Source organism: Rattus norvegicus, chromosome 7, assembly GCF_036323735.1.
Source record: "Rattus norvegicus strain BN/NHsdMcwi chromosome 7, GRCr8, whole genome shotgun sequence".
NCBI classification, from domain to species: domain Eukaryota; kingdom Metazoa; phylum Chordata; class Mammalia; order Rodentia; family Muridae; genus Rattus; species Rattus norvegicus.
The window spans coordinates 120,306,796-120,333,435 of NC_086025.1; the positions used below are offsets into that span (position 1 = coordinate 120,306,796).

Here is a 26,640-nt window from a genome sequence, read left to right on the forward strand (position 1 = left end):
CAAGGAGTGGTAAAAACCAAAGACTGAAAAAACAACCCAGGAATAATAGTCACCCATAGTATCCCTGACTTAATTTGACCTGTCATTCATAACCGCTTTTGTTTACTATATTTTTGTAATATACCCATGGCATACAGCGATAAGTTTTGAAAAGATGTTTTCACACAAGCATATATATCACGATCTTTGATAACAACTTATTCCTATATTAATTGCTTTTTTCATCTCTGTGACAAACTCCTGACAAAATGCGACTCAAGGAAAGGAAGTTCTTTTGGCTCACAGTTTGAAGGCGCTGTCCACTGTGTCTGGGGAGACACAGTAGCAGGAGCAGAAGGCAGCTGGCTACATTGTATCTATTGTGAAGAAGCAGAGCGAGAGACTAACTTTCTGGTTTTTTCATTGATGCTAACTGTAACTGAATTGACAGTGAGGATAGATCATGATGAGTCCACCATTTGCCCACCTGATATGCAAACACGTTACATTTTTTAAAGCTAATTCAAAAATGTTGAGAATTTCGTATGTATGAGTAGTAGATTTACATCATTACCTCCCATTGCTCCACCCTGACGCTCTTCCCAAGCCCTCCCTCTCCCCCTCAGATTCATAACCTTTTAAAATTACTGTCTATAATGATTGTATATATTATTAATATATTGCCTATGTACACATATCCTGCAGAGTTCATTTAGTGTTGTTCAAATGTCTATGTGTTTAAGTCCAATCACTGGGATTGGATAACCTGTTGGGGGCACATCCCCGAAGAAAGACTGACTCTCTCTCAGCGGCCACTATGAGCCTGCAGCTCATCTAGGGCTGAGGCCTTGTGAGACTTTTCTCATCCAAGTTTGCATGTAAGCTGTTTTGATTGTGCAGGTTTTAGTTAAATGAGCATGTTTAAAAAGTTTGAGGTTGATTATTTTTCAATTAAGTGTATGTGTCGGGGGGGGGGGGGCAGGGAGTCCATGTCCATGCAGTGTCTGCAGAGGCCAGAAGAGGGCATTGGAATCCCTGGAGCAGGTGTCACAGGTGGTTGTGAGCCACTCACTCCCTGTAGCATCTCGCCAGCCTCAAATGCATCCCTTTTAAACTGTAATATTCCGCCTTGTCTGTGAAGGCTCATGGTCACCTCACACCGCAAAATGCATTTAGTTCGTCTGCGAGAGCCCTAACCTCCTGGGTTGATTGGATGCTTCCTGATACCTGCTACTCTTCCAGTAATCCAGTGATTAGGTTTGCATTCACCAAGTCTGACCCAGAGAGATGGCTCAGCAGGAAAAGGTACTTGCTGCCAAGGTTGTTGTCCAGGTTCCTTTCCTCATCCCCACAGGGCGGAAGAAGAGAACAGAATCTCACAGGTTGTTTTCTGGCCTCTGCGTGAGCACAGCGGTACATGAGTGCTCACACACACATGCGCATACACACACAGAGAAACACACACATGCACACACAAGCATTCACACGTGCACACACACACACAGAGAAGCACATGCACATACAAAATAAATAAATGACATTCAGTTACAAAGTTGCTAATTGTTGACTTCTTCCACTTCATAGAAAATTTAAGAATTCATTTCCTTAACATTTTAACTCACAAAATGTTGTGCTGTGAGACGCTCAATATTAGCCATACACACATTAATGTGATTTATCAATCATTCATACTACATGTACAGACTTTTACAAATACACACATTTCATAAAAATTATTTTATTTCTTACATATAGGCTCTATTCACACAGTGATCCTAATCTATGAATGTATATAAATCTTCAGTGGGTAACTCATTCACATATGAATGTCCGCCTATTTCCACTGTCCGTTTCCCAGCAATTCTACTTTTTGTTTCTACTATTATTTTTGCTCGAAGGATGCCTATGACTTTATTGTAATGATAAAATCTATTTGTTGTAAATATCATCAATTTTTCTGTGGAAATGTAAGCACTTTACCTTCCGTCTTTGAAGTTTGCTTGTCTGAGTAGAAACAAATTAGCAATTATTTTCTTTGCCTGGATTATAAACATCTCATTTATCTTTTGACTTCCATAGTTGGTATCCATCTAGATGCCAAGGTATCTAGTGTCACTATATATTTTTCCCTGAAGCTTTTCTCCCTTGTTTCATGAATTTTTGTTACAATATTCTCAAAGACCTAATAAACAATGATAAAAATATACATACATAACATACATGCAGATTGTTAGATGGTGATGATTATAGATAAATAGATAGATCATAGAGATAGATACATAGATGGAAGATAGTAGATAAATACATACATACATAAATGATATATAGATACATACATAGATGATATATGATAGATGGATAGATAGATCAATAGATAGATCGATCAATAGATCAATAGATAGATCGATAGAAAGATGGGTGGATAGATAGATAGATAGATAGATAGATAGATGGATGGATGGATGGATGGATGGATGGATAGATAGATAGATAGATAGATAGATAGATAGATAGATAGATAGATAGATAGATAGATAGATAGATAGATAGATAGATGGATTGATAAGAGATTTAAGTAACTATTTTCCCTTTAATTGTTTGCATTGCAATTTCTAGACTTCGTGAGTCTATCTTCATCAGCATTGTGGAAATTTTCTCACAGTAACTCTGGTAGCCGCTACTGCACATTCATATTATTTATTAATTTTTTCAGGACTTCAGACACAAGTCTTTTAAAAGTTATTTTCATTTTATGTGTATGGGTATCTTGCCTACATGCCTATTTGTATATCATGTCCATGCAGTACCTATGGAGCCCAGAAGGTGGCGCTGGATTCCCTGGGACTGGAGTTACAGACCATTGTGAGCTGCTGTGTGGGTGCTGAAGAGAAAACCTAGGTCCTTTGCAAGGGCAGCCAGTGCTCTTAACTGCTGAGCCATCTTTCCTGTTCCAGATAAGAGCCTTTTGACCTTCGTATTCTTGCCACATGTCTTTTAAAACAGCTTCTGTATTCCCACCGTTTGCATTTTCTGGGTTTCCTGGGTGACCTTCCTTTTGGTCCCTAGAATATCTCACCCCTCCCCTTTGCGCAAGCCACTGGCAAACGCATCAAGTGAGCTCATAGCTGCTTGTTGCATTTTTATGTTTTGAGGTTTCTGCTTGCTGATTTAGTTCTTTGCCCTGGTTTTTTACTACTTCCAGTTCCCTGCAGAAAACAGAGGTGTGACTTCTCCGCCTGCAAAAAAAAAAAAAAAGTCAGAACACATAATCAAAAGATTCACGTTTACAAAGCTCCTCTCGGGCGTCCAGTGCATCCACTTTTGTTTCAGTTTCATCTTGTTTCAGTTTCCTCTTGTAGTTTTTGCCCCATGTCGTCCTCCTGTCTCTTCACGTATTTATCTCTGGTTGTGTGTTAGAAATTGCTCTCCGTGTTACAGATCTCATTTGAAGTTTGCATTAGAGAGATGGAGCGTGGGGGAGGCTGAGGTGGTGGCAAAGAGCAAGGCGTCACTCTGAACTCTGAGAGGCCTTCAAGAGAAGCACGCTTCAGAGAAGGCTGCATGTTCCAAGGCCCTGAGACCACACAGAGCTATGACCCAAACGTGAAAGTTGACCAGAAAGCTACAGCACAGATTATGAGACATCTCCCTGGCCAAGCAAGAGAAGCAGGTGAGGCAGAGGACAAAGCCTCCTCAGCTGGCAGGCTTGTGTTAGCATTCCTGGACTTTCTCCTAACAACGGGAAGCACTAGATATTGAGGGGAGGGTGAACTGTTTAGGCTGATTGCTACAGGAAGCAGAAGAAATAATACTGGTCTGGACTGGAGGCAGAGGGCTGGACATGGAGGTTGTCGATGGTCTGAGGGGAATCGCATGACCTGGAGGCTGACTGCCACTAGGGGCAGATGGAAAGATAGTTTGTCCGTAAAAATTCTGAGACCTGTGGTAGGTTGCTGAAACTCAATAGAGCCTAGAAAGAATGCAGGTATAGGGAACATGATGTCCACAAAGTGAGACCAAGGACCTTGAGACTCCAAGTAGTTCTGTACTCCAGGTCATACCTGTGCTCAAGGGACTGTCCTGACAGAGGGTCACTGTGGTCTCATGGTGATCTGTCCTCTTTAGCATGATTACCCAGACCTGCCAAGCAGTCAAAAAATGACGATGAACTAAGAGGATTCCAGGTACAATCTCTGTGGGCCATTCATGGAAAACACAGATTATAGCCACACAGTCCACACTGAGACAAGATGGCCAGTGTGGATTGGGTATGGGGAAGATCCTGGAGCATCCTGGTGACAGACTGGTTGCCACTTATAAGTGTCCTCCTGGGCTGGGCAAGGAAGGGACAGAGGAGAGGAGGAGCTCCTGTGGGAGGAGTCTCCCGGGAAGCATTTCCCACAACCACAGCTGTGGGTTCATATCTGGGCACATGTATCAATCTAGTAGCTATTATGGGATTCTCGATGTTTGTGGGCAGACCATCTCCACGAGATGGTAGTAGGTAAGGGGCTTATGGTTGGTTTCCGAGAAGCAGTGATTTCCAGGGAACCCGGCTGTTCACAGAGAGTTTGTTTAAGGGATTCGAGAGTTTGTGAGCCATCAGTTTTCCATGGAAGTCTGTCTCTGGGGAGCAATGATAACTGGAGGCCTGAGTGTTCCCAGGGACTCTGTCGTCAAATGGCAAGTGAGCTGTCCCAGTGGCCCCTTTGCATGTGTGCTTCAGTGTCTGGGCAATGCTGTGTCACAGCTAACTTGAGCCAGGACCCCTCAGTGCAGCCACCCAACTGGCTTCCACCTGCCAGCCTTCGTTTGGAGTATGCTGGCAGTCACAGCCACCTTTCTGTGGGCTGGCTGCCATCAGCAGATGGGCCTCCAGAAGAATGCCAGCATCCCTGGGAATCAGCCTCCATGGGTGGCATGGGAGAGAGATAGGCCCTCTGTGCCCTGAGGTAGCTGCTGTAGTTCAGGCACTGTCCAGACGCTAATGTGAGCCCTTAGCTGATGTCCTTCCCCCTTCCTCCCTAATAGACTTCCTTCATAGTCATATACGACAGACTCTGTGAGCACTGGGCTCAGGCTGGCATCCGTGGCAATGTCACCCCTACACCCATTTTTTTGCAGAAAGATTGAACTTGGAATCAAAATCCATGACGTCACTGTGGTTCTGGGAACAGCGGTGTCTGCCATAAACCCTGGCCGGGCAGGTGTACAGCCATGATCTTGAAGCTTCCTTACTGGTAGAATGGCTGTACTAGAGTGAGTGCTTCCGGTTCAAAGTTAAACTTTGCTTGACTCCAGGGGTTTCTGGAAGGTGAGGATGAGAAAGCCCAGACAGTTGCTACCCGGGTGCTATGGTGCATGAGGATGAACTGAGGTGCAGCTCTCCGCGTCTGCTGGACACCGTCACTTCAAGGAACACCCTGAACAGCACAAGAGCAGACACCCGAACCTTCATCCTAAGTTCTTCCTACTAGACTCAGGACCTTCATTAGCTAACATATGTGTTTGAAGGTGGAGCCCACATTACAGCAGATGAGAAGGCAAAAAGGAAATCTCCAAGATGGCCTTGCTTTGCATGTAACTTACAGCACAGGGATTTCCTGGCTCAAGCCACACAGTGTGGCTGTGCAGTGAATTCCTCTGAAGCAGGATCTCTTTCCTCAGCCCGATGCTTCACATCCTGTGGCTTTGACTACGCAGGCCCCTTCTCGGGTCCCAATCCTGTCCCCAGGCTTTAGAAGTCCCTGCTTATTGGAGTCACTGGTGGGAACAGGGCAGCCTCTGCCCAAGCTTGCAGAAGCTGCTTGGCCTGTGCGGGGTCAGCAATTCCTAGTTTCTCACAGAGGAGAAATACTGTAGAGGAACTGTGTGAAAAGCTACATTCTGATAGTTTTTGATTCAATCACTCAAGTATTTCTTAATTTTCAACATGCCTCTATTTTCTATGATGTGCATGTGCTGTTCTTATAGTTAGAGACACAGTGCTCAGAGATAAGAAGAAGCTAGCCAGGACCAGCCCGCGGCAGCCTTCCTGACAGAAAACAGCCTTGAGCCCCGAGGAAGATATACTCAGTATGCATGGCTTCTTTCTCCTTCCTTCTTTCTTATGTGGAAGCCTGCAGGCCTGTGGTCATCTGGAGGAGTGAGCACCCCTCTTCTTCAGTTAAATCCACTCCAAGCCACTCCAACCTTGTCCTTGAGAACTGATTGCAGGGTAGACGGAGCGCTGAGCACTTGTCAGCTCCTCCAACGCCCTTTAGAACAAATACACCTCGGTTTGGATCCAGGAGCCGCTTGTCTGACGGGCTCTCCCTCCTGATGTCTGTGGCTCTTTTTCTTCTTTAGTAAGCTTAACGAGACTGCTTTCTGCAGCCTGTGCTCTGGTCACTGCTCTCTGGAGTTACTGGGGCTTCGCCTTGTTAAGCGAGCTATCTCCTTCTCAGAACCCACCCAAGGTTTAGCTCCTCTTCTGTCTCATGGTCCCTGGTCGTCACAGGTCTGCTGAGAACATCCTGACAAGTGTACCTCAGTGTCCAGTGGGCACTGGCTTCAGAGCCTCTGGGAACATGAAAACACTGTAACCTCAAGTCCTTTTTGCAGAGCTTTGTAGGGTTTACACGGAACACAGAGTACCCCCTTATTCTTTGCACAATGTTTTGTTCATTGCTATTATCTGTGAGTGTGTGATTTGGAGGGCCATATGAATGTCACAGTTTAGATTCCAGTTGGAATCAGGCACACGAGACCAGGGGTGAGGGTGGTCACTTTGCTTCTTGCTGGGCTGAAATAGCAAAAGCAAATCTAAGCAATCTAAGGAAAGCAATCTAAGAAAAAAATTGCATCATGGTTCACAGTTTGAGGGTGGGGTGCATCATGGCAGGGAATGGCAGGGAAGTCATGGCGGCAGGGCCCTGAGGCAGTCTGCCACTTTGTGTCATAGCCAGAAGGCAGAGGGGGATTACTGTGCATGCTCACCTCAGTTTCTTCCTTTGACTAGATCCAAGACCCCAGTGCCATTCACTGCTAAAGCGTGTTTTTCCAACTCAATTAGCCCAACCTGGGACTTCCCAGAGCCTTGTCTCCTAAATGACATGATTCTAGACCCTGCCGATTTGACAGCACTAACTTTCCCAAGTGTCCCAACAGGAAACAGCCTGGAACTTGCTTCTCTATTCCCCTCATTGCACATCTCCATTATCTTGTAGGCTTGGTACAAACATGGAGGATCCAGTGCCAGGTTCAGCTGTGTGATCCTCCCTCCTGCACTCCAAGGAAGACATTTGCAGCACTCCTCTGATGACAGCCCCCAGATAGGAAGAACTGTTTCATGATGCCTTCCTCTGACTTACTAAGTGTGGTGTCCTGCCTCGGTGCCTCACCCCTGAGTGCTTCTGACTGCCTAGTCCAGTCCCTCCTGGGGACCATGCACTACCCTGTAGGCACCTGTTCAGTGTACTGTAGTGGGGATCTAGTCCTCTCTGTTCCAAGTGCTGTCCCTTCAGCTTCTCCACCAAGTCTCCTCCAGGTACCACTCTGTTGCCTCACCTCCACTAATGGCCAGGTCCACCCTCTCTGGGCAGTTCTGTCCAGTTCCCTGTGCATGACTTGGCCCCATTATGCAAGACTGAAAGGTAAAGACAAACTAAGCTGAGGGACTTTGCTGGGACTTGCAGTAGAAGGGGAAGCACCCATTGAGATCATTTATCTTACTAAATGCTGTAGGCCTCGGGGATAACTATCACTACCTGATGTGTCAATCAAATGGAGTGATGCCATCCAAAAGGAAACGATAGTGAGACAGGAGCTGGACCACCTGAGGGGAGATAATCTCCAGTGAGTCTCTCCAGGTTCTTGTAACTGCTATGACACTTGGTTTGAAGTCAGCGTCCTTCCATGTAAGCCCAGCGCTAGGAAGGATATGGAGCGCTCCGACACTGGCAGATGTTACTGATGGTGATGGCGCCTCAGACAGATGCCACTAACACCAGAGAACACAGAGTACTTGGGTGAGGGATCGTGGGACCAAGCTCAGAAGCAAGGAAATGAGCGAGTCTCACCTCTGCCCAGCCTGCAGTGACTTAGCTTCTCTGAGAGAGGTTCTGAGAGATTTTCTAACAAGGCACCATAGTGCTAAAGGTACATGGTTTAGAAACTCTTATCTTTTGTGTTGAAAATGCCCTGTCAGGGGATATTGTGACCTCCAGGGCTCAGGTAGTTCTTTTGTGGATAGTGGATAAGAACTATTTTTCATAACTTAGCAAGAGAGAAAACCCACATAGTCTTTGTCAGCAGGCTTCAGAATGGTGCTCTTTGCAAATGGCTACCACTGGAGTCTGCTCAAAGCCCATGCTCTCTCGGTGCCATGAGCTCAACTCCTAATCTCAAGCACATAGACACACAGGGGGAAAGTCAGATGTTGAGAGCCTCACCTGGATCCCCAGGGCTATTACTGCCCTGATTTAAAAAAAAAACAGGCAGATGCTATGTTTAAACAAAGAGGGAAACTGAGGCTCAGGGAGGCTGGAGAACTTCACCTAGCCTAAGTCTAAGCAACCTGTCCCTACAGAGGGCACTGCAACAGGCCATAGGAGTCTCAACCCCATTACCCTAGGCATTGGCTCTCTGGTCAGATGAACTTGGAGATCAAAGTGGGCAATCCCAGGAAGGCCAGGGCCTCATCTCTCCTCCTACACCAACAAATACTGGGGAGCTAGCAGGGATGACCAGCAGTACCCTGAGAGCCTCCCATGGCTACTGTGTCACAGGTAGGCAACAGAAACTCATTTTAAGAATAGGTAAACTGAGACACAGAGGGTCAGACACTGGCGTTGATCAGCACCTGTCAATCTGACAGAGGCCTGACTCCCAGGGCCGACAGTTCTGAAGCTGAAAGGCTCAGCCATTGCTAGAGCTGAGGTGTAGAGGCTGAGAGATGCTGGAACACCTGCCAAGGATCACACAGCAGGCGCCCAGTTCCTCTGAAGCCACTAAAGGCCACCCTAGTTACACTGCACAGATGCTCAGCTTTACTGTGGGGCCACATGTACCTGCCCAGCATAGAACCAGATTCTCATTGACGGCTGGGCTTTATTAGTTTTTTTTCTTGTATCCCAAGAAAGCACAGATAACACAAAAGAACATAGGTCAAAATGAAGGGATCTGTGTAGGGTGCTGCGTTCCTGAGCACAGACACTTGGCCAAGAACTACTGTATCCTAGTGCCCCATCCAGGAGACCATCCTGGATGGTCCTAGAGTCTATCACTACCGCCACTGGAGGCAAGAGGTGAAGGGAAAGGAAGGAACCCCTTGTGAGGGTACTATCCCACAGACCCAGTTCCCCTACCTGGTACTCCTTCTAGGGTCTGGTGTCAGCCCATGGTGATGCAGAGCTGATGACACAGCCCCTTCACTCTATTGGCATCTCCTCCTGCTCTGGGTCCTTGCTACCCAAGCATTCTGTAGCTTCAGGGCTGATGACGAGCAGGGACAGGCACAGTGAGGCAATAGGCTGCATCTGGGCAGATCACAAGTCTCACAGCACCCCAAACCCCCACCACCTATGGGCAACTCCGGGGTGACCCTCAGCAGGGTGAGCACAGTGGTCTCTTTGTCTAGGAGCATCTCATGACCTCTCTGCTCCCTCGGGGTCCTTGAGCGAGGAGTGTACGCTGAAGGAGACGAAGCAGGATGGATTCCCCAAGGGCCACGTGGGCACCTGAAGGCCGAGGATGTCTGCAGGAGGAATGAGCAGCCCTGGATTAAAACCCGACAATGGAATTGGAAATGATGTTTCCCTGCAAACGGATTCTAAAATAAACACTCCGGAGCTGGCACGCATTTGCTGTGCCCTGCTTCTCAACACAGCCGAGATTCACTTACGATCGTGTTGGTTATAAATTGCAGCCTGCATTTCTCATATCAAAATGCACAGCCAGTGATATTTAACGCTAAAGAAATATATCCTCCAGCAATGAATACAGTCAGAAATTACTCACTGAATTTAACCAAGGAGAGAGAGATGCCATGGAGATGTACTGCATAAATTTGGGCATGTGGGACAATGGCCACCGTTTATTAACATTTTATCTCCTCCTGGAACTGTTTGACCTTGCTTCAGCAGTTTTATTGGGAGCGAGATCTCTGGACGCTCCCATTTTCCCCCTTTCCAAGGCAGCCAGACTTGTTCTGAGCAGTAAATACGATTGAAGGTGTTCATTTACTGATGTCTCCTTTAACCCAGAAGAAGAAAAATGTAGAGAAAGTCCCCTGACCCCCAGAAGAAAAAAAATTAACCCTACCTTTAAATACACGGCAATTCAGACCACTTAACCACGCCGCAGTTCATAAAGGAGAAATGAAAGCAAATTACCTGCGAGGGGCCAAGCTTTGCGACAAGTGCATAGGCTCAGGGGCATTGTATATTGGAGAGGGGACTTGAGAGGGTCCTTATTGATAAATGTCACCAAATTAAGTCCATTCATACAAGCTAGGATCATGTGCTGAGCACCAAACCTTCCCCTGGCCTTGGGCCACTGAGAAGCTTTCAAAGATAGCAAACAGGCAAAAGCCTGTTGACGCCTAGGAACAGGGGTAGGGAGGAGCAGGATAGACAATCAGCAGGCATGAGATAAATACAAGGTTGGAGGAGTTAGATGAGGCGCTCCATGTCAAGGGACACTCCTTTCCCCTTGGCCACGCCTCCTTAGCCACACCTCCTTGGCCACGCCTCCCTGGATACACACCCCGCCCTGAACATTGCGTGGCTTTTTCTCACCTCCCACCTTACTGGTCACACTCAGGAGAACTGGGGACCCTCTAAAGGAGGACTGTGGTGTGCACAGGTGCACACTAACCATAGGGAACCCCACCTACCTCATGTCCAAGACCCAATATCACGTCTTTCTGTTAAAGCTCTGGTAGGTGAAGAAAAGGTTGGGGGAGCATTTCTTCAATCAGCTGTTACTATATTTAAAGCCTCCTTAACCTCTATCAAAAGCTCCCATGGATGCCGTCCAAGTGTTGAGCAGGATTCAGGCATAGGCTTCCTTCCCCAGACAGACCTAAAAGGAACACCAATTTATATGTGTTCTCTGAGTACAGCTACGACATGTGAGTTCCACAGAAACAAGGCTATCCCAAGATACGAAGAGAAAGATGACAGTGTAACACTTGCACTCAGAAACATTATTGCATGAAGAATCCCAGATATCTCCTGATAGACATATAATAATAAAGAGGGAGCGAGGCAGAGATTAATAGACCGAGAAACAATTGCAATAACTATGAAAAAAATAGTGTTACTTGTGGCATTTAGCTTCATTCTTATGTTTTAAAAAGCCGTTAAAAAGGGAGCAATATGAAATTTGAGAATGTGTTATGTTTTGAATGGTTTTACAAAAAGTATTTAGTGTGTGTGTGTGTGTGTGTGTGTGTGTGTGTGTGTGTGTGTGTTCTGCATGTTTGTCTCTGTTCCACGTGTATGCAGTACCCGTAAGGAACCAGAAGAGACCATTAGATCCCCTGGAACTGGAGTTACACGTGGTGATGAGTTATCCTGTGAGTGCTGGGAATGGAGTTCAAGTCTTTTGTATGATCAACTCATGCTCTTAGCCACTAAGATATCAGGTCCCGAGCCCCGTTAATCTAGTTTTTGACCACCGGAAATACTGTCCAAAGGTCCTTTCTGACAATAATTTATTAAAATTTTCTTGAAGTTGTTATTTTAATTAATTAATTAAATTCACATCCTGACCACAGTTTCCCTTCCCATCTCTTCTCCCAGTCCTTCCCCCGCTACCTCCCATCCTATCCACCCCTCCATTTCTCTTCAGAAATGGGGAGACCACCCATGGATACCAACCAGCCTGGGCTTACCAGGTTGCAGTGAGACTAGGTACATCTTTTCCTATTGAGGCTAGACAAGAGAGCCTCATAGGGAGAAAGGGTCCAAAATGCAGGCAGCAGTGTAAGAGATAGCCCCTGCTCCCACTGTTATGAGTACCACATGAAGGCCAAGCTACACGATTATTAAATATGCACAGAAGACCTAGGTCAGTGTTGTGCATTCTCCCTGGCTAGCAGTTCACTCTCTGTGAGGCCCTATGGGTCCAGGTTAATAATTCTGTAGGTTTTCTTGTAGTATCCTTGAGCCATCTGAGTCCTAAAATTCTTCCTCCCATTCTCCTACAAGATTCCCCAAGCTCTGCCTAATGTTTGGCTGGGGGTCTCTGCATCTGTTTCCATCAGTTGCTAGGTGAAGCCTTGCTGATAAAGGCTATGCTAGGCTCCTGTCTGTAGGTATTGCAGAATATCATTAATAGTGTCAGGAATGGGTTCCCTCTCTTGACTAGAGCACTCATTGATTGGCCATTCCCTCAGTGTCTGCATCATTTTTAGCATTGCACATCTTGTAGGTAGTACAAAGATTTTGTGGCTGGATTGGTGCCCCAGTTCCTCCACTGGAAGTCTTGCCTGGTTACAGGAAATGGTTGGTTCAGACTCCATATTCCCCATTGCTAGGAGCCTTAGCTAGGGTCACCCTCACAGATTCCTAGGAGCTTTCATTGCCTTGGGTTTCTAGCTTATCCCAGAGATTGCCCCTCCCTTCCATTTCTCTCAGTATTCTCCCCCCTGTCATCCCCCTACTTGATTCCTTCTGTTCCCATCCCCACCCATGTCTCCATCCTGTCCCCTCCCCCATCCACCCATGGTGTCTATTCTATTTCCCTTTCTCAGTGAGATTCCCACATCCCCACCACCGCCTTGAGCCTTCCTGGTTACTTGGTGTAGTTGTTATGTTTTCTGGTGTATCTTGTGCTGTACATTGTGTCTGGTGCCCCACCTGAGTGACAAAGAAGGAGATAAATGCTCCTGGGGCCTGAGCCTACCCTCTCAAAACCTTCCTCATGAAGACATTGACCCTTAATGATGGGGTAATAGTATCTGGAAAGAATATTCTTGGTTAATTTTTGTGAGGTTGTTTGTAGAGTAAATCCCTTATATCTACATGGCAGAGTGCTGCATACCTGGTCTATGTTGGTTATGTGGGACAAAACCTGTTGCTTCCAGAGTTGTGATGAGTGAAGCGACAGAAGACTGAGTCCAGCAAAGAAGGAAGGATGCAATCAAGAGATCTGGTGGACTTGAATGGCGTGGAGCTGCTGCCACAGTAACAGGCTGAGCTCAGGGAGTACATCCTATAAGTGAAAGGAACACGTTAAAAACCAGTGAGAATGAGCCCAGAGAGACACAGCTTCCAAGTGAGTACCCATTTGATTCTTCGTGCTCTGTGACTAAAGTATGTGATATCTTCAGATAAGCTTCTCTCTCTCTCTCTCTCTCTCTCTCTCTCTCTCTCTCTCTCTCCCTCCCCCCCCCCAGATGTTGATGTTGATTGACACAGAGACTAGGATATTTAGAGATACTTAACCCTAAATAGGACATCTTCGCCACACACCCTCAAACCAAGACTCATATATCATTGCAGAAGGGGGGCAGTTAAGAGCCAGAGGTGATGGGTGACTACAAGGAAACAATGTTTTTCTGCACATAACAGGGTAGCTGCATGTATGAACTCACAGTGGTCATGGCAATAAGCAAAATCCCAGCGTAAAGAGGGAAGGAGGTCATAAGGTCCCACCTCTAGCCGAGGAGCTATTAGCATCTGATAGTTGTTGGGAGATGGAGAAGCAGTTTTCTTCAGGGGTGCAGGCCATGTGTAGGATGACTATGCCCCAGTGGCCCACATATCCAAGAGAATGTGAGCAAAATAAATCAAACATGATGGGATAAAAACAAAACAAAACCAGGTTGTGTAGAGAGCTGTGGTTGAATCAGGGCAGAGTGGGGAAAAGAAAGAGATATGGTAGAAATAGATTGCATAAAATTATCTACCAAGGGACTAGTACCAAATGAGGAGCGGTCAGCACTGTCACATCATAAGCCAGGAACACAGATTCTCACTGCAAGCCATTGCTGCTGTGTCTACACATGAGTGCAGCCATTTTGCCACTGGCTGTGAGGGTTTCTGTGTTTAGTTTTAGCTGACAACTTGACATACTCTGGAACCATCTGGAAAAAGAGTCTCAGTAAGTGATTATCTAGGTTAAATAGGTCAAGGGGGTGACTGTGATGATTATATTAACTAAGATGGAAAGACCCACCCACTGGGAGTGGCAGCATCCTTGGGTTTGGACCCTGGACTATATCAGTCTCCACTTTGTTCTCTAATATCGTAAGACCTGTCTTCTTTTCAGCACCCACCAGGGACAGAATGAAAGTCCCAGATGCACTGTGGCCCTCTCCTTGCTTCCTAGCACCTGATGGACAACGTCCTAACTCAGGGTTTTATTATGTTGAATGGATCACCACAGCTACCTCCTTGCCTAACCTCCTGCCATGACACCTTTCCCACACCCATTATTTCTCCATTGACAGTGGGAAAACCACCAGGGTTCATGCTCAATAGGTATATCAACTGGACATTTGGGCATCCAAAAAAGAGATGTCAGGGCATATTTTGTTCTTCAGGAGGATCTCAGGGTAGAGAGCTTATATAGATATTTGGGATGTGAATCAGGAAGTAGGATTGAGCAGAGGCAGCTCCCATATTGCATTGTGGATCCAGGGTCACCTCAGGGAGCTTAGTGCTGGAATAGACAGAAAATATCCAGTCTCCATCCTGTAAGAATTGCTTTGGGTTGGCTGATGAAGGTGTTCCACAAAGGCTGGGGTGCATCTTGAAGTCTCTGCCCTCAGTTTACACCTCCTTCCCATGAGACTACATGGTGGGTCCTCCTCAGGTAGGAGCTCCGGGCTGTGTGTCACTTGCTCCATTGCCCCAACAGCCTGTTGATATTCCTGTCCATCATTCTCCTGATGGGCCCCTGAACTAGTTCACAAAGCCAGGTCAGGAGCCACTGCCCCATGTCAGAAGCTACAGCCTTCAGGTTTCAACTCAGCTGGAACCTAGATTTTGAACACTCAAGGAATTGTTTTTTCATTAGTTAATAAACCTATTCACTTTACATCCCAATTGGAAACACCCTCCCCTCCCAGTCCCACCTTCACAAATCTCTCCTCCTACTATCTCTTCTCCCTCTCAAAGAAGGAGAGGCTTCCCTTGGGTACCACTCTACCCTGACATCAAGTGAGGCAGAAGTAAGCACATCCTCTTCTATTGAGGTCTAACTGGACATTCCAGCTATGGAAAAGGGGTCCAGTGTCAGGCAACAGAGTCAGAGACAGGCTCCAGTTCAATTGTTAGGGGACACATGTGAAGACCAAGCTTCACATCTGTTACAAATGTGTAGGAGGCCTAGATCCAGTCCCTGCAAGTTCTTTGGTTGGTGGTTCAGTCTCTGTGAGCCCCCATGATTCCAGTTTATTTGAATCTGTAGACCTTCTTGTAGACACCCAGAGAACTTAAAGAAGCTATGTGCTTGCAGGTCCCAGACAGATAACCTGTGCCCAGCTATTGTGGCCTTCAGAGTTTGGCACACCAAGATCAGTATGGTCCCATCTCAGCATGTTGAATGAACACATATGACCACACTCTCTGTCCTCCATGAGGCCTCTTAGAAGTTTGAAGAAATAAATGTATTAGCATTCATGAGGCTGAGAGAGTCATTGACCAGAATACAAAGCTTTGTCCTGAAGATCATGAAGCATTTATATCCCTCACCTTAAACCCATACAGGCATGGCCTGTGCCCCTCCTGATGTTGGGTCACTCTGGCATCCTCTTTCCCTGTCATCCACAGTCTTGCTAAAGGACTCTCTTTTCCAAGAGAGTCACTCTTCAGAGGCAGTGCCAGCCATAGCCCCGGAGGGTTCAGGTTCATCTTAGATAAGGTCGTGTAATAAACCAATTTTCTTATCACCCTCTAGGCAGTGAATCAATTCAGAAAGAGCCAAGGCTTTGAAACTAGAAAGATGCAGAGAGGGACACAATAGTGTAGCAGCTAGTCCCCAGGAGCAGAGGTCACCACAGAACCCTCATGCCTCTTGACCAAACAAAATATTCACCCACAGGGTATGACCCAGAAACAACTAGGCCAGCAGGAGGAAATCCAGAAGATGGCAGACTCTTCCAACTGTATCAATGACAGGTTGAGCTGATCCCACCCTGTGCCCACCCCACCATTCCTACAACTCTTTACCCCAGTTCTCTGGAGACCTGGCATACTGACCAAGCTCAAAGTGACCCTGGGAAGGGGTTAGGTAGCAATGGCATCCCATATTTGATCACAAATGTATACAATGGACATGTCCCTCCTCTTCTGGTACCCTTTTTCCCAGATCTGCTACATTTGATATACAGGCTGGTGTGAGAGAAATGACTTCTCCTCCAGGACCCATCCTCTGCCCAGAGTTCACTTCTCCACTAAACTATGCTCTAACCTTAACTCTCTGTGATGGCCTCATACATTACACTGCAAGCTTGGGTCTCAGAAACCTGGCTAGAAGCTGCAAGGGAGTGAGAAGGGACAAACACAGAGAAAATCCATGGTCACGTCGACCATGCACACTCTGATGGAGTGCCACCTACTACCACTACTACCACAACAACCTTAAGTCTTGGTATGTTTGTTACACATAACACAGGCAGGCAGAGGTAGTTAGCTGGTCTCTGCGAGAGGTCTCTGGTGGCCGCCTCAGGCTGCAAACATACAGGAGGAGGTTGCGATTGCTGGTTTTTGCACAGACTGGTCAATCGTTTGTAAAGACTTGTTCTACACACTGTCAACATTCTTTCATATTCTGACCAGAGGAAGGCTTTGCCATTCTTCTATGTCTGAGGCACTGGATTCATGATATGGCTGCGCTCCTGTCAAGTAATATGAATTTATTCAGGACTTCATCTGCTCTTTCCATATTCCCTGGGAACTTCTTAGGATCCCCAAGTACATCAACCAGGAGAGATATGTCCTCTAGTCTGTGACTGATGATAGAGCTCCCAGATCTTCCAATAGTGCACATAGCAGAGCTCCAGGCTATTCTGTGGACTAGAAAGGAGCAGTGGTCCCAGAGAGTCAGCTGGGTGGAGGGCTGAATGTGTGGTCTTGCAGTAGAGCATAGCCAATTCTGTGCTGGGTGTTATATGTGTCTTTTACATACAGGGTCCAGGATGAGGGCATAAAAGCAGGATCCCAGGGTATATTGTCCCCCATCAGGGACACATTGGCTCCAACCACTTTCCAGAAGAGGAAAAAGTGAATAGACAGGCCTGCTGGTGCAAAGATGGTGTTTGTGTGGAGTTAGCTGAGGTCCAGCCTACTTTTATATCTTCACACTGGCTAGCTCAGAAGATTCCAAGCAATCCCATGTGAGTACACACAATGGAGACAGGCCTAGAGGTGAATGACCATGCTCTCTGCCATCTCCTCTCTTCCAAGAGCACCCATCATGCATGTGGGCCTCTGTTCCACATATATTTAATTTAAGATTCCTTCATGACATCCTATGCTCCTCCTGGACGCCATGCCATGCCTTTTTTTTACCTGAAAGCTGACCTTCAATGGTGACCTCTATGGCAGGTTCTCCCAATCTAATCTCTGTGTGGAAGAGAAATGAAACCTGGAAAGTGGCCCCTGGTAGAGCTGTGTCTTGGGTCTGCCACTTACAATCTGAGAAACATAAAGATCACTCCCAAGCCTTGGGTGCAGGGTCAGGTCTTAAGACCTCCCAGCTTTGTGAATAGTTCATGCTCAGTCCTCCAGGAGCTTGGTTCACTCTGGGTGCATGGTGTACCCCCTTGCTTTGCACAGCATCACCCTCTGAGTGTGCCTTACTTAATTCTCATTATTCCTTGGGCTCCTGATGTGAAGCTCACTACACTGTGGGTACTGGAATTTATTAAATCAGATTGTCACAGGACAAATGGGGCTAGTGTGTAAACTCGGCAACTGTGAGATCCCTGTGTGCTACCCTTTCATACATAGTTTGTGGATTGAGTGGTTGGGTCAAGAACTGTCCTATACACAGGACAGGGGACATAGGAAACGATGACTGAATAAAAGAATAGATAAATAAATGCATGAGTAAGTGCTCTATTTCTCTCACAGACAAAACAAGACAAAACAAGTAGCCAGGATTTAGTCTGGGCTGAAAAGGATGCTCTTTTTCACACTCCAAGTGGAACTTCCCCTACTACCAGGAGAAAGAGGCCAGGGGAACAGGCAGCAAGTCTCTAGAACGGTGCAAGCAGGGTACTCCAATCTCAATCTGTTGAAGTCAGAGAGCAGAGGCAGTGTGAGGCCTATAAGTGACATGGGTGTCTTTGACTTCATGGTACAGCAGACACCATTCACAGCATGCCAGGAAATGGCCCATGGATCAGACTGATCAACTCAACACGCTAATGACACAATCTGGAGGAAAGTCACCTCCCTGGCTCCCACCTTGGTGGATATGACTGGTGACCATACGTGGAAGGGGGAGACATTTTCAGATTCTAGCCACCATCTGGTCAATCCCTGGTCCATATGACTGTCCAATCCCTTTTATTCCGGCCTCGTTAGAGACTTATCTATCTCCTTTTGCTGTTTCTGGATCTCACTTGGGACCCTCAGAGACTTCTTCCTCTTATCTCCAATGACCTATAATTCACCCATTGTCCCCCACAATGTGTTCCCGAGGGCTATCTAAACCCCACTGCCCCGTTTGTTGGGCTGATTAATTATCTCTGCCTTCTGCTGCTGGCCCGGCAGCCTTGGGTGAGGTGTCTGGAGTGATTGTTCACTATTGGCCCTCGTTTGTCACATTTAACTCTGCAGACTTCCAAAGGACTCCAGTTTCAATGCTAGACTTAACAGGCCTTTTACAAAATCAATCCCTGTCTTTTTATTTTAAATTTTATTGGGTGGGAAAGGACGAATTAGATCTCATTTACAGATACCTGCCTCTGAGATGACAGCCTGGCCAATGGCATGGCTTTTGTTCTGGCTTTGCTCAACCATTTTCACGGCAGGGGACATCCCAAAAAAGGATGCTCATATATCAAAGGGAGGGGGTGAAGGATTTGAGCCAGGCCATCTGTTAAAAGCCATAAACACAGAGCTCATGAGCAAGGAAAGGAGATGTGTTACTTTTAAGAATACCAAGTGTTTAAATAATGTATTTCCCCTAATTGTAGATGAAAATGTAATTTGGACAGCGGGGATTACACCTGTAAACATCTTTCCATTTTATAATTTTACTAATAGGCGTGTCGTGTAGATCTGTCACTGAGTGGCTCTGACACTATTAGGAGCTCCAAGTCTGGGGGTGAATATGAGCTAAACTGGCTCGCCTCCATGAAGCAGCCACAGAACCAATCATGTCTGTATTTGAGCATGGGGCTGGGGTGTTATAGGGCGCACTTTGCTATTGTTTGCATTGTAGCTACACACACACACACACACACACACACACACACACACACACACACATACATTCACAAAATATTTTAAGCCCTTTAAGCTTACAGCTCAGGAACACCATCAGATGATCCACACGCCCACCATTACCATGCCTGTGGCTCTTTCTGGTGCTCTGAGGACATGCCTGCCAGAGACAATGTAATGGAGGAAGATTGCTTTTGGCTCATCATGGACTCGCCATGGTGTGTTTGTATGTTCTTCTGTTGACAGGCACTTGATTAGCTCCCGATTTTTAGCTACTGAACAATGTTGGTGTGAACACAGCTGAACAAGTTCCAGTGGAGTTTCTGCTTTCAACTCCAAATTCAGAAATCCTAGCCCATTGTAGCAGATGAGATGTGGCGGTGTTAGGGGCTCCATTCCAGGGTGAAGGGAACCTGAAACCAAGCCTGCTCGTATCTTAGAGAATCAAGTAGAGGTCACACCCACAGCCAGTTGTGTATAACCTTCAAAGGCCTGGCCCTGGTCACCACCCTTTGTCAATTGGGACCTTTCCCTGTGGATTTTGAAGAATCCACGGCCTTCAAAATGCTGCCAAAACTGGGGTGAGGGCAAATGCGCAGAACATGAGACTCAAGCCAGGACAGCTACTATCCACCCCCAGAAAACTGTTGACCCTGCAGAACCAAACCTCCATCTTCATTAAATTTCCTGTCCTCTCTTCCCTAAGGCCTGGAAGCTTCCATCCAATTTTACACTTCTGTAGATTTGACTACTCTAGGGAAATCCTGCTGTCCTTGTGTGGCTGACTATGTCATCAAGCACAGGTCGTCAAGGCACACCCCTGTGTTAGCCTGCTTCCGAATCCCCTTCCCTGTAAGGGTGACTGATATCCCATTTGCGAACTCACCATGGTGTTCATACGTTCTTCCATTGATGGGCCAGTGGATAGCTCCTACTTTTTAGCTGACTACATTGGTGTGAACATGGATAAATGAGTCCTGAGTTCCTGCTTTGAACACCACAGAAAACACCCAAAAGATGAGTGCTAAATGTGTGTGCACACATTCACATACGCTTGTGAGGTTCACACATGTGGGGACACTGGACACGCATGTGTTGTGCATATGTATGTAGAGGCCAGAGGGCAGCACCAGGTGTCTTCCTCAGGCACTTCTACCTCGGTTTTTCGGGATGGTGGTGGTGGCACACACATGCCATCACTTGAGTGTGCCAAGGGTCCCTTCTCTCTTTCTACCAGCTGGGTCTCTGGGATCAGACTCGGATCCTCAGGCTTAGCTGCAAGTGCCTCTATCTCTTGAGCCATCATGCCTTCCCCTTCATTCTTTTTGGAGATATAGTCTTTTGTTGGACCTGGGGCTCATCAATTGGCTAGATTTGCCGGCAAACTCAGTGAATTGATCTTTCCACTCCCCATCCAGACCCCCAGCTCTAGAGCTACAGACAAATGGCTCCTTTTATGTGGGTGCCACTTACTAAACTTAGATCTCCAGGCCTACACAGCAGGTCTTTTACCAATGGGACCTCTCCCCAGTTCTCTGCATTGAACTTCTGGAGGGTCTGTCATACTGTGCTCCACCAGGCTGTTCCCTCTGCCTTCCCAGCAGGACTGCACAGTCTGTGATTTCTGCAGAGTGCGTTATCGCAGGACCGAGTGGAACAGTCCTGACACAAAAGTCACATTCAATGTAGATGCACCAGGAAGGGCTGCACACAGAGACTTCCACGAGGCCACTCAGAGCACAGAGCACCTAGGCAGACAGGAAGCTGATCTGGCTTCTACATCACCAAAGTGTGCCAGCTATGAAAACAGTGCTAGGTGTCAAGTGGAGCTCCACAGTCCCCAAAGGCACTTCTTGAAACCACACTCTAAGCCTGCCTTACCTGTTCACCTACTCATTGCTGGGACCACATGGGGAGAGATCTCTCCTTATAATGCAACACGTTCTTTCTCCTTATAATGTAACACATCCTTCCTAACGCCTGTCCTGCCCCCGCTTTATACTGGTTCACCTTTGTCCCAGCTTCACAGCTGTTTCCCTCTCACAGGGACCATGGTACACGGACGCCACTATTATCAGTTGAGCCCAGCAGAGTGGGCACAGCAAACACAAGCTATACAAGCTACCAGGCCTCATGTGGTCATTTGGAGCTGCTGGCATGAGGCTTGGTATGCAGAGCAGGCCACTGACTCTCCAAATGGTCTGATGGCTGAGCAGGCACACGACCCTCCAAGCTGGCAGGGATTTCCTTCCCTTACCTAGGACATCCCTCACTGTGCCCACGGCCTGAGGCATCCCTCATTCTGTGGGTTGTAGTTCATTGACTAATTGGCAAGAACAGACGGGGCTGGGGTGACAGGGCCCCGAAGTGAGAATCTGGCTCAGTTCCTGCTAACACCACCTTCTGCTCTTTCTGCCAAGCCCAGCAGAGCCCGTTTTTCAGGCAGATTCCATATTGTCTGAGCTTGGTCCACATGGCTAAACAGATAGCTTTTCCTCTCTGCATATTCTAGAACAAGCGGTGGACATGCCCCATTTGGAAAAGAATATGGAGCAGGTGGCCTGGACAGTGGGGGCAGGCTGCTGAAGGGACAGGGAGGTGGTCCTAGTGTCTCTTTGGAAAGCCTATATCCTTTGTTCTTTGATACACCAGGATGTAACTAGTCAAGGAGACCAAGGTGGACACAGGCCTGTGAGTCCAGGGGTCAGGTTGGACACTCAGACTATGGGAGGTTGGCTGGATCAAGCATCAGTCAGAAGTTACAAAGGCCAAGATAGACTTCTGCCATCTTTCCTCCATGCAGAAAGGACTATAAGAGACCACATTTTCCGTGGTATCAATCCTTGATACATGGTAACTTTTACTGTGTAGCAACTACAGGATGATTCAAACTCCTTTACTCAGACCAGCCTCTGGAACACCCAAGCCCTGAGGATGAGAGAAGGCAGGACAAGTCAGGGAGTTGGATAGAAGAGGTACAGTCTGAAGGAGGCAGGGCCACTCTACAGGGAACGCAGGCAGCTCCAATGATCTAGGGCATAGAGAGAGAGAGAGCCACAGTAGTGCAGGGGTCTGGGCTCAAGCACTTCCAGGAGTCCAGTACAGCACAACGTGTAGAAACAGACTCTAGGTGGAAAACAGGGTCAAACAGACCTCAGTCGTCCCTGTGTACCCATGGCCCTCTAGGGCAGGCAGCAATGTAATGACAAAGCCTTCCTGTGGCCTCTGTCATGCCTCCGGGTACCTCAGAGGAGCTGGAGCAACAACAATACTGGGTTTGGAGACAGAAGACAGGGCTGAAGGTCTTTCAGGGTGGAATGGCCAGATCAGGAGCAAGGATACTTCTAGGAAACCTGGGGCTTCATCTCACTTCAGAGAGCAAGTGAGAACCAGAGACTGTGCATTGATAATCCCTGGCTATATCCTGTCTATTCCCAGCACCAGACTCAGGTCAGAGATCACCCAGAAACTTTGTTGACTAAAGCAACATGTCTAACTGGAACAGGACAAGGCCACCTCCCTCTGTAAGGCTGCCTAGGGGGAGATATCCACCCAAGCCATGCAGTGGCCACTCACAATTCTGGGCCCTTCTGTAAGACACGATCCTGAGTGAGCTCTCAACCTCTCATTTTTAATTCTTCCTCTGCCAAACAAGGATGCTCTTCATCAGGAGTTTCACGAGGCTTAGAAGTCATCATGTGAAGAGCTTTGGAAATGTTGAACTGCCCTCTCTGAATGTCAGACAATATTATTTTTGAATCAGCTTCAGGACATTGCTTGAAGAAGTATTGGGAAATTGATTTTTTTCCCCGAAATGTTCTTGTACCTTGATCCTTGAATGTGCTGTCAGTTGCTAGCAGGCATGATGTCCCCTGTGACTCGGGGAATCTGGAGCCACACCTGCCCCCACAAGAGGACTTTGTATATGATCAGTGGGATGAGAACAAATGGACAGTGGCTGCCATGTGCCTTTGGTTCTTCTCCAACCCACCCTCCTTCTTTATCTCTATGAACTTCGTATCTCCTCAACTGGGGCTTCTTGCACATGATATCCAATTGGAGTCTAGGTCCAGAGGGTATCTGAGGATATTTGAGTCACCATTGTTCTAGCCAAGCCCCAAGCTGAAGAAATCACCTGTTCTGGCCAAGGACAGAGTCTCAGAAGCTCTATGGACCTTCCTCACTTGAGATCTGGTAGCACACATCACCCACCTGCTAGCCCTGTCTGTGTTCAGCTTCTTGTAGGCTCTTGTGTAGCATTATTCCCAGATCACACTCTTATTCCAACACCAGTCCAGAGTAATGCTACCATTGAAGTTAAACTTGGTGAACCAATGAGTTTACTTGGATTTATTGGGGCTATACTAGTAGTATGGATGAGAGGTGACACTGATGGCTCAATGGCAGCTGCATTGTGGAAAGTCCCCTCAAGCTTGAGTGATACCTTGTGAGAGCTGGAACCATGGAGGTCTCTGCATGACTTACAGCTCAGCAATCCAAGAAACTCCTGTCCTTGTGTAATCTTGGGAAGGAGGGCTTTGTGAATCTCATAAGTTTTAGGGACTTCTGAGACTTGCATGTTGTTAACTTCCTAAGTCTTATGAAGCCTCCTTTCATGATAGATTTTTCAATTTTGAGGAAATTGCTACACAACATGTACATGGTCTATCTCCAATCAAGTGGGTGGAGTTCCAGGTCTTACACAACTGTTCTAGGTTTGTGTTCCATTCACTAAATTTAATTTTGCCTGGGATTCTTGACCTTCCCTGGCTCTTCTTCCCAGGGCATGGCAAAAGTACTCCATGCTTCTTCTTTGGAAATCAACACAATACACATAAACTTTGCATCAAGACCATTTCAAGTGTGTCCCTTAGTAGGATTAAGCATATGTAGCCATCACCACCATCACTCACAGAACTTTGCTTATCCCTCATAATGGAAACTCCACCACCTTGAATACAAACTGCCCCTCGCAACTCCATTCCTTCTGTCTTTATGGATATCAGTCCTGTGACTTTGGAGAGACACCTGTTAGTCTCAAGCAGGGTAGCCCTTCTGTGACTGGTCATGCTACACATCATGTCTGTAAGATTCAGCCACATTGGAACAGACACCAGAATCTCTTTCTTCATCTAGGCTATATGTCCTATACTAGATGCACTATATTTTGTCCATCTACCCACCCACTGATGGACACTTGAGTTGATCCCTCCTCTGGCTATCAATGATAGTGCTAGTCTGAGCTAAGTTACAAAAGCATCTCCTTAGGATTATACCCAGAAGGAGGTTCTTGACCCAATGGGTCTCTCAGTTCTGTTGTTCAACACCCCTTCTCCTAAGATCTGTAAGAAAACCAACCACTCTGGCCCCAGACTATTGTAAGTTTACATTTCTGTGGTCATGGTCATTTGCTTATTCCTGCCCCCCTACCCTATATGTCTATATTTCTCTTCAAGCCTCTATGGAGCCGGTCTTATTGTCTTATTGCTATGAAGAGACACTATGACCATGACAACTCTTATAAAGGAAAACATTTAATTGGGGCTGGCTCACAGTTTCAGAGGTTCAGTTCATTATCATCATAGTGGGGAGCATAGTGGCATGCATCAAACATGGTGCTGGAAAAGGATCTGAGAGTTGTACATCTTAGTCCATGGCCTCAGGGAAATCCACACTGGCTATAACTTGAGTATTGAAGACTTCAAACCCCGCCCCCACAGTGACATACTTTCTCTAACAAGGCCTCATGTCCTAATGGTGCCACTCCCTATGGGTCAAGCATTCAAACACATGAATCTATGGGGACATACCTATTCAAACTACTACAGAACCTATGCCCCAAAACAGTATAGAGTTCAAGCTAGTCATGCACCACTGCCCAAATCTTTCCATTCCCTACAATCAAATTATGCAGTGTTGCCTAACTGCCCATAGCTTTTGCACTTAGCCAAGTGCTGAAGCTGGTTCTTCTTAGCAACAAAGGTCCCCAAACCAGCCTTTCAGTTTCCAGTTAGCAGTTGAGTCTCACATTGAGCCTGGGAGATGCCCATAGCCCCCAGGGAGTGTCTAGACTTTGAGTCAAACCCACTGTTCACACACAGTTATATGGATTGCTTGTACAATGAACTGATAGAGATTGTACAAATATCTAGAAAGCCTATGTGTCTAGTTACCTGGCCTCCCTGTCTGTCTCTGAAGTCACCCAGCCCTCCAGTAGCCAGGTCAGATAGTAACATCATCATATTGGCTGAGTTGTTGGCCTCAGTGAAACAGGACCGCCTTATCAAGAGCCCCAAAGACAATCCTATGTGTCATCCTGGCAAAAAAGGAGAGCTAATTCACTGACCCAGCTAGGTCCCTGTTTAGCCGCACATCCTATATGCTGGAACCATGAATCTGTAGAGAGATTTCCACATTAAAACAGTTCACATAGGGTCGAGATGGGCACAAGCTTTCCTTCTAAATCTGGCCAAGTGATGGGCCATTATGTTTTCCCCTGGGATAGAAATGTCCTTAGGCATGGTCGTGGATCAGGGGTCAAACCCTAAGTTGAAAGCAGACCCTAGCCTATGCCATCCCCTTTACTCTGCATGCTGGGAACCAAACCATTCCTGGCCATCTATCTTGCTTCCTCCAGCTCAGATAACAGCTTTGGGGTTAATGGAAGTCATCATGGTAGATAGGTCATAGCACTCAGACAAGGAAAGCCACATTGTGACTATGTTGCACAAAGGCACACATAAGCTCAGTCCTCCATGGCACTAGACTGGTGTAGACTCACTCTGAGGGTGTCTGGCCTTAAAAGAGCACAGGTTTGTTCATCAGTTCTCCCAATGACTCATAGGCACCGTGTGCAGTGCTGGTTGGCTATGCTGGGGCTGAGAGATAGGTGGTAAAAGGCCAGAGACCCTGACTTCTGTCTGGTCACTGGTCTCTCCCATTTCAGATGATGAAGGTTTTCTCTGTACATGTCACCACAATACATGAAAATTGTAAGTGCCTGATTCTATGGTTTCTCTAAGCAACTGTTGGGCTAGGGACCTATATTCTAGCTGTCCCAAGTTCCTCTCCCTGAATTCTTTGCAAGTGGGATCTTCATACCTGTTGTCCAGAGCCCAGCTTCCAAGTTGTCTCATGCAGTATTCTTGGATTCTAAGCAGAACTGTGCAGGCAAACCAAGTCACTAGAGGCCACTGAGGAGGCTTCAGAAAAGGCCTTCAAAGAGCTGTGTCCAGGAGTACTTGTAATCTAGTCCCCTTGGGGGCATCACAGA

General features: G+C 46.8%; 1 long non-coding RNA gene across 1 annotated transcript; it reads right to left on the reverse strand.

Annotated features, from left to right (window-relative positions):
* Positions 1–1,701: 1,701 nt before the first annotated feature.
* Positions 1,702–26,640, reverse strand: LOC108351522 (uncharacterized). The gene is made up of 5 exons (XR_001838994.3): positions 26,469–26,640; positions 13,009–13,179; positions 10,856–11,043; positions 9,327–9,715; positions 1,702–3,215 (listed from the first exon to the last, which is right to left on the reverse strand). It is a non-coding gene; the product is annotated as an uncharacterized LOC108351522 (long non-coding RNA).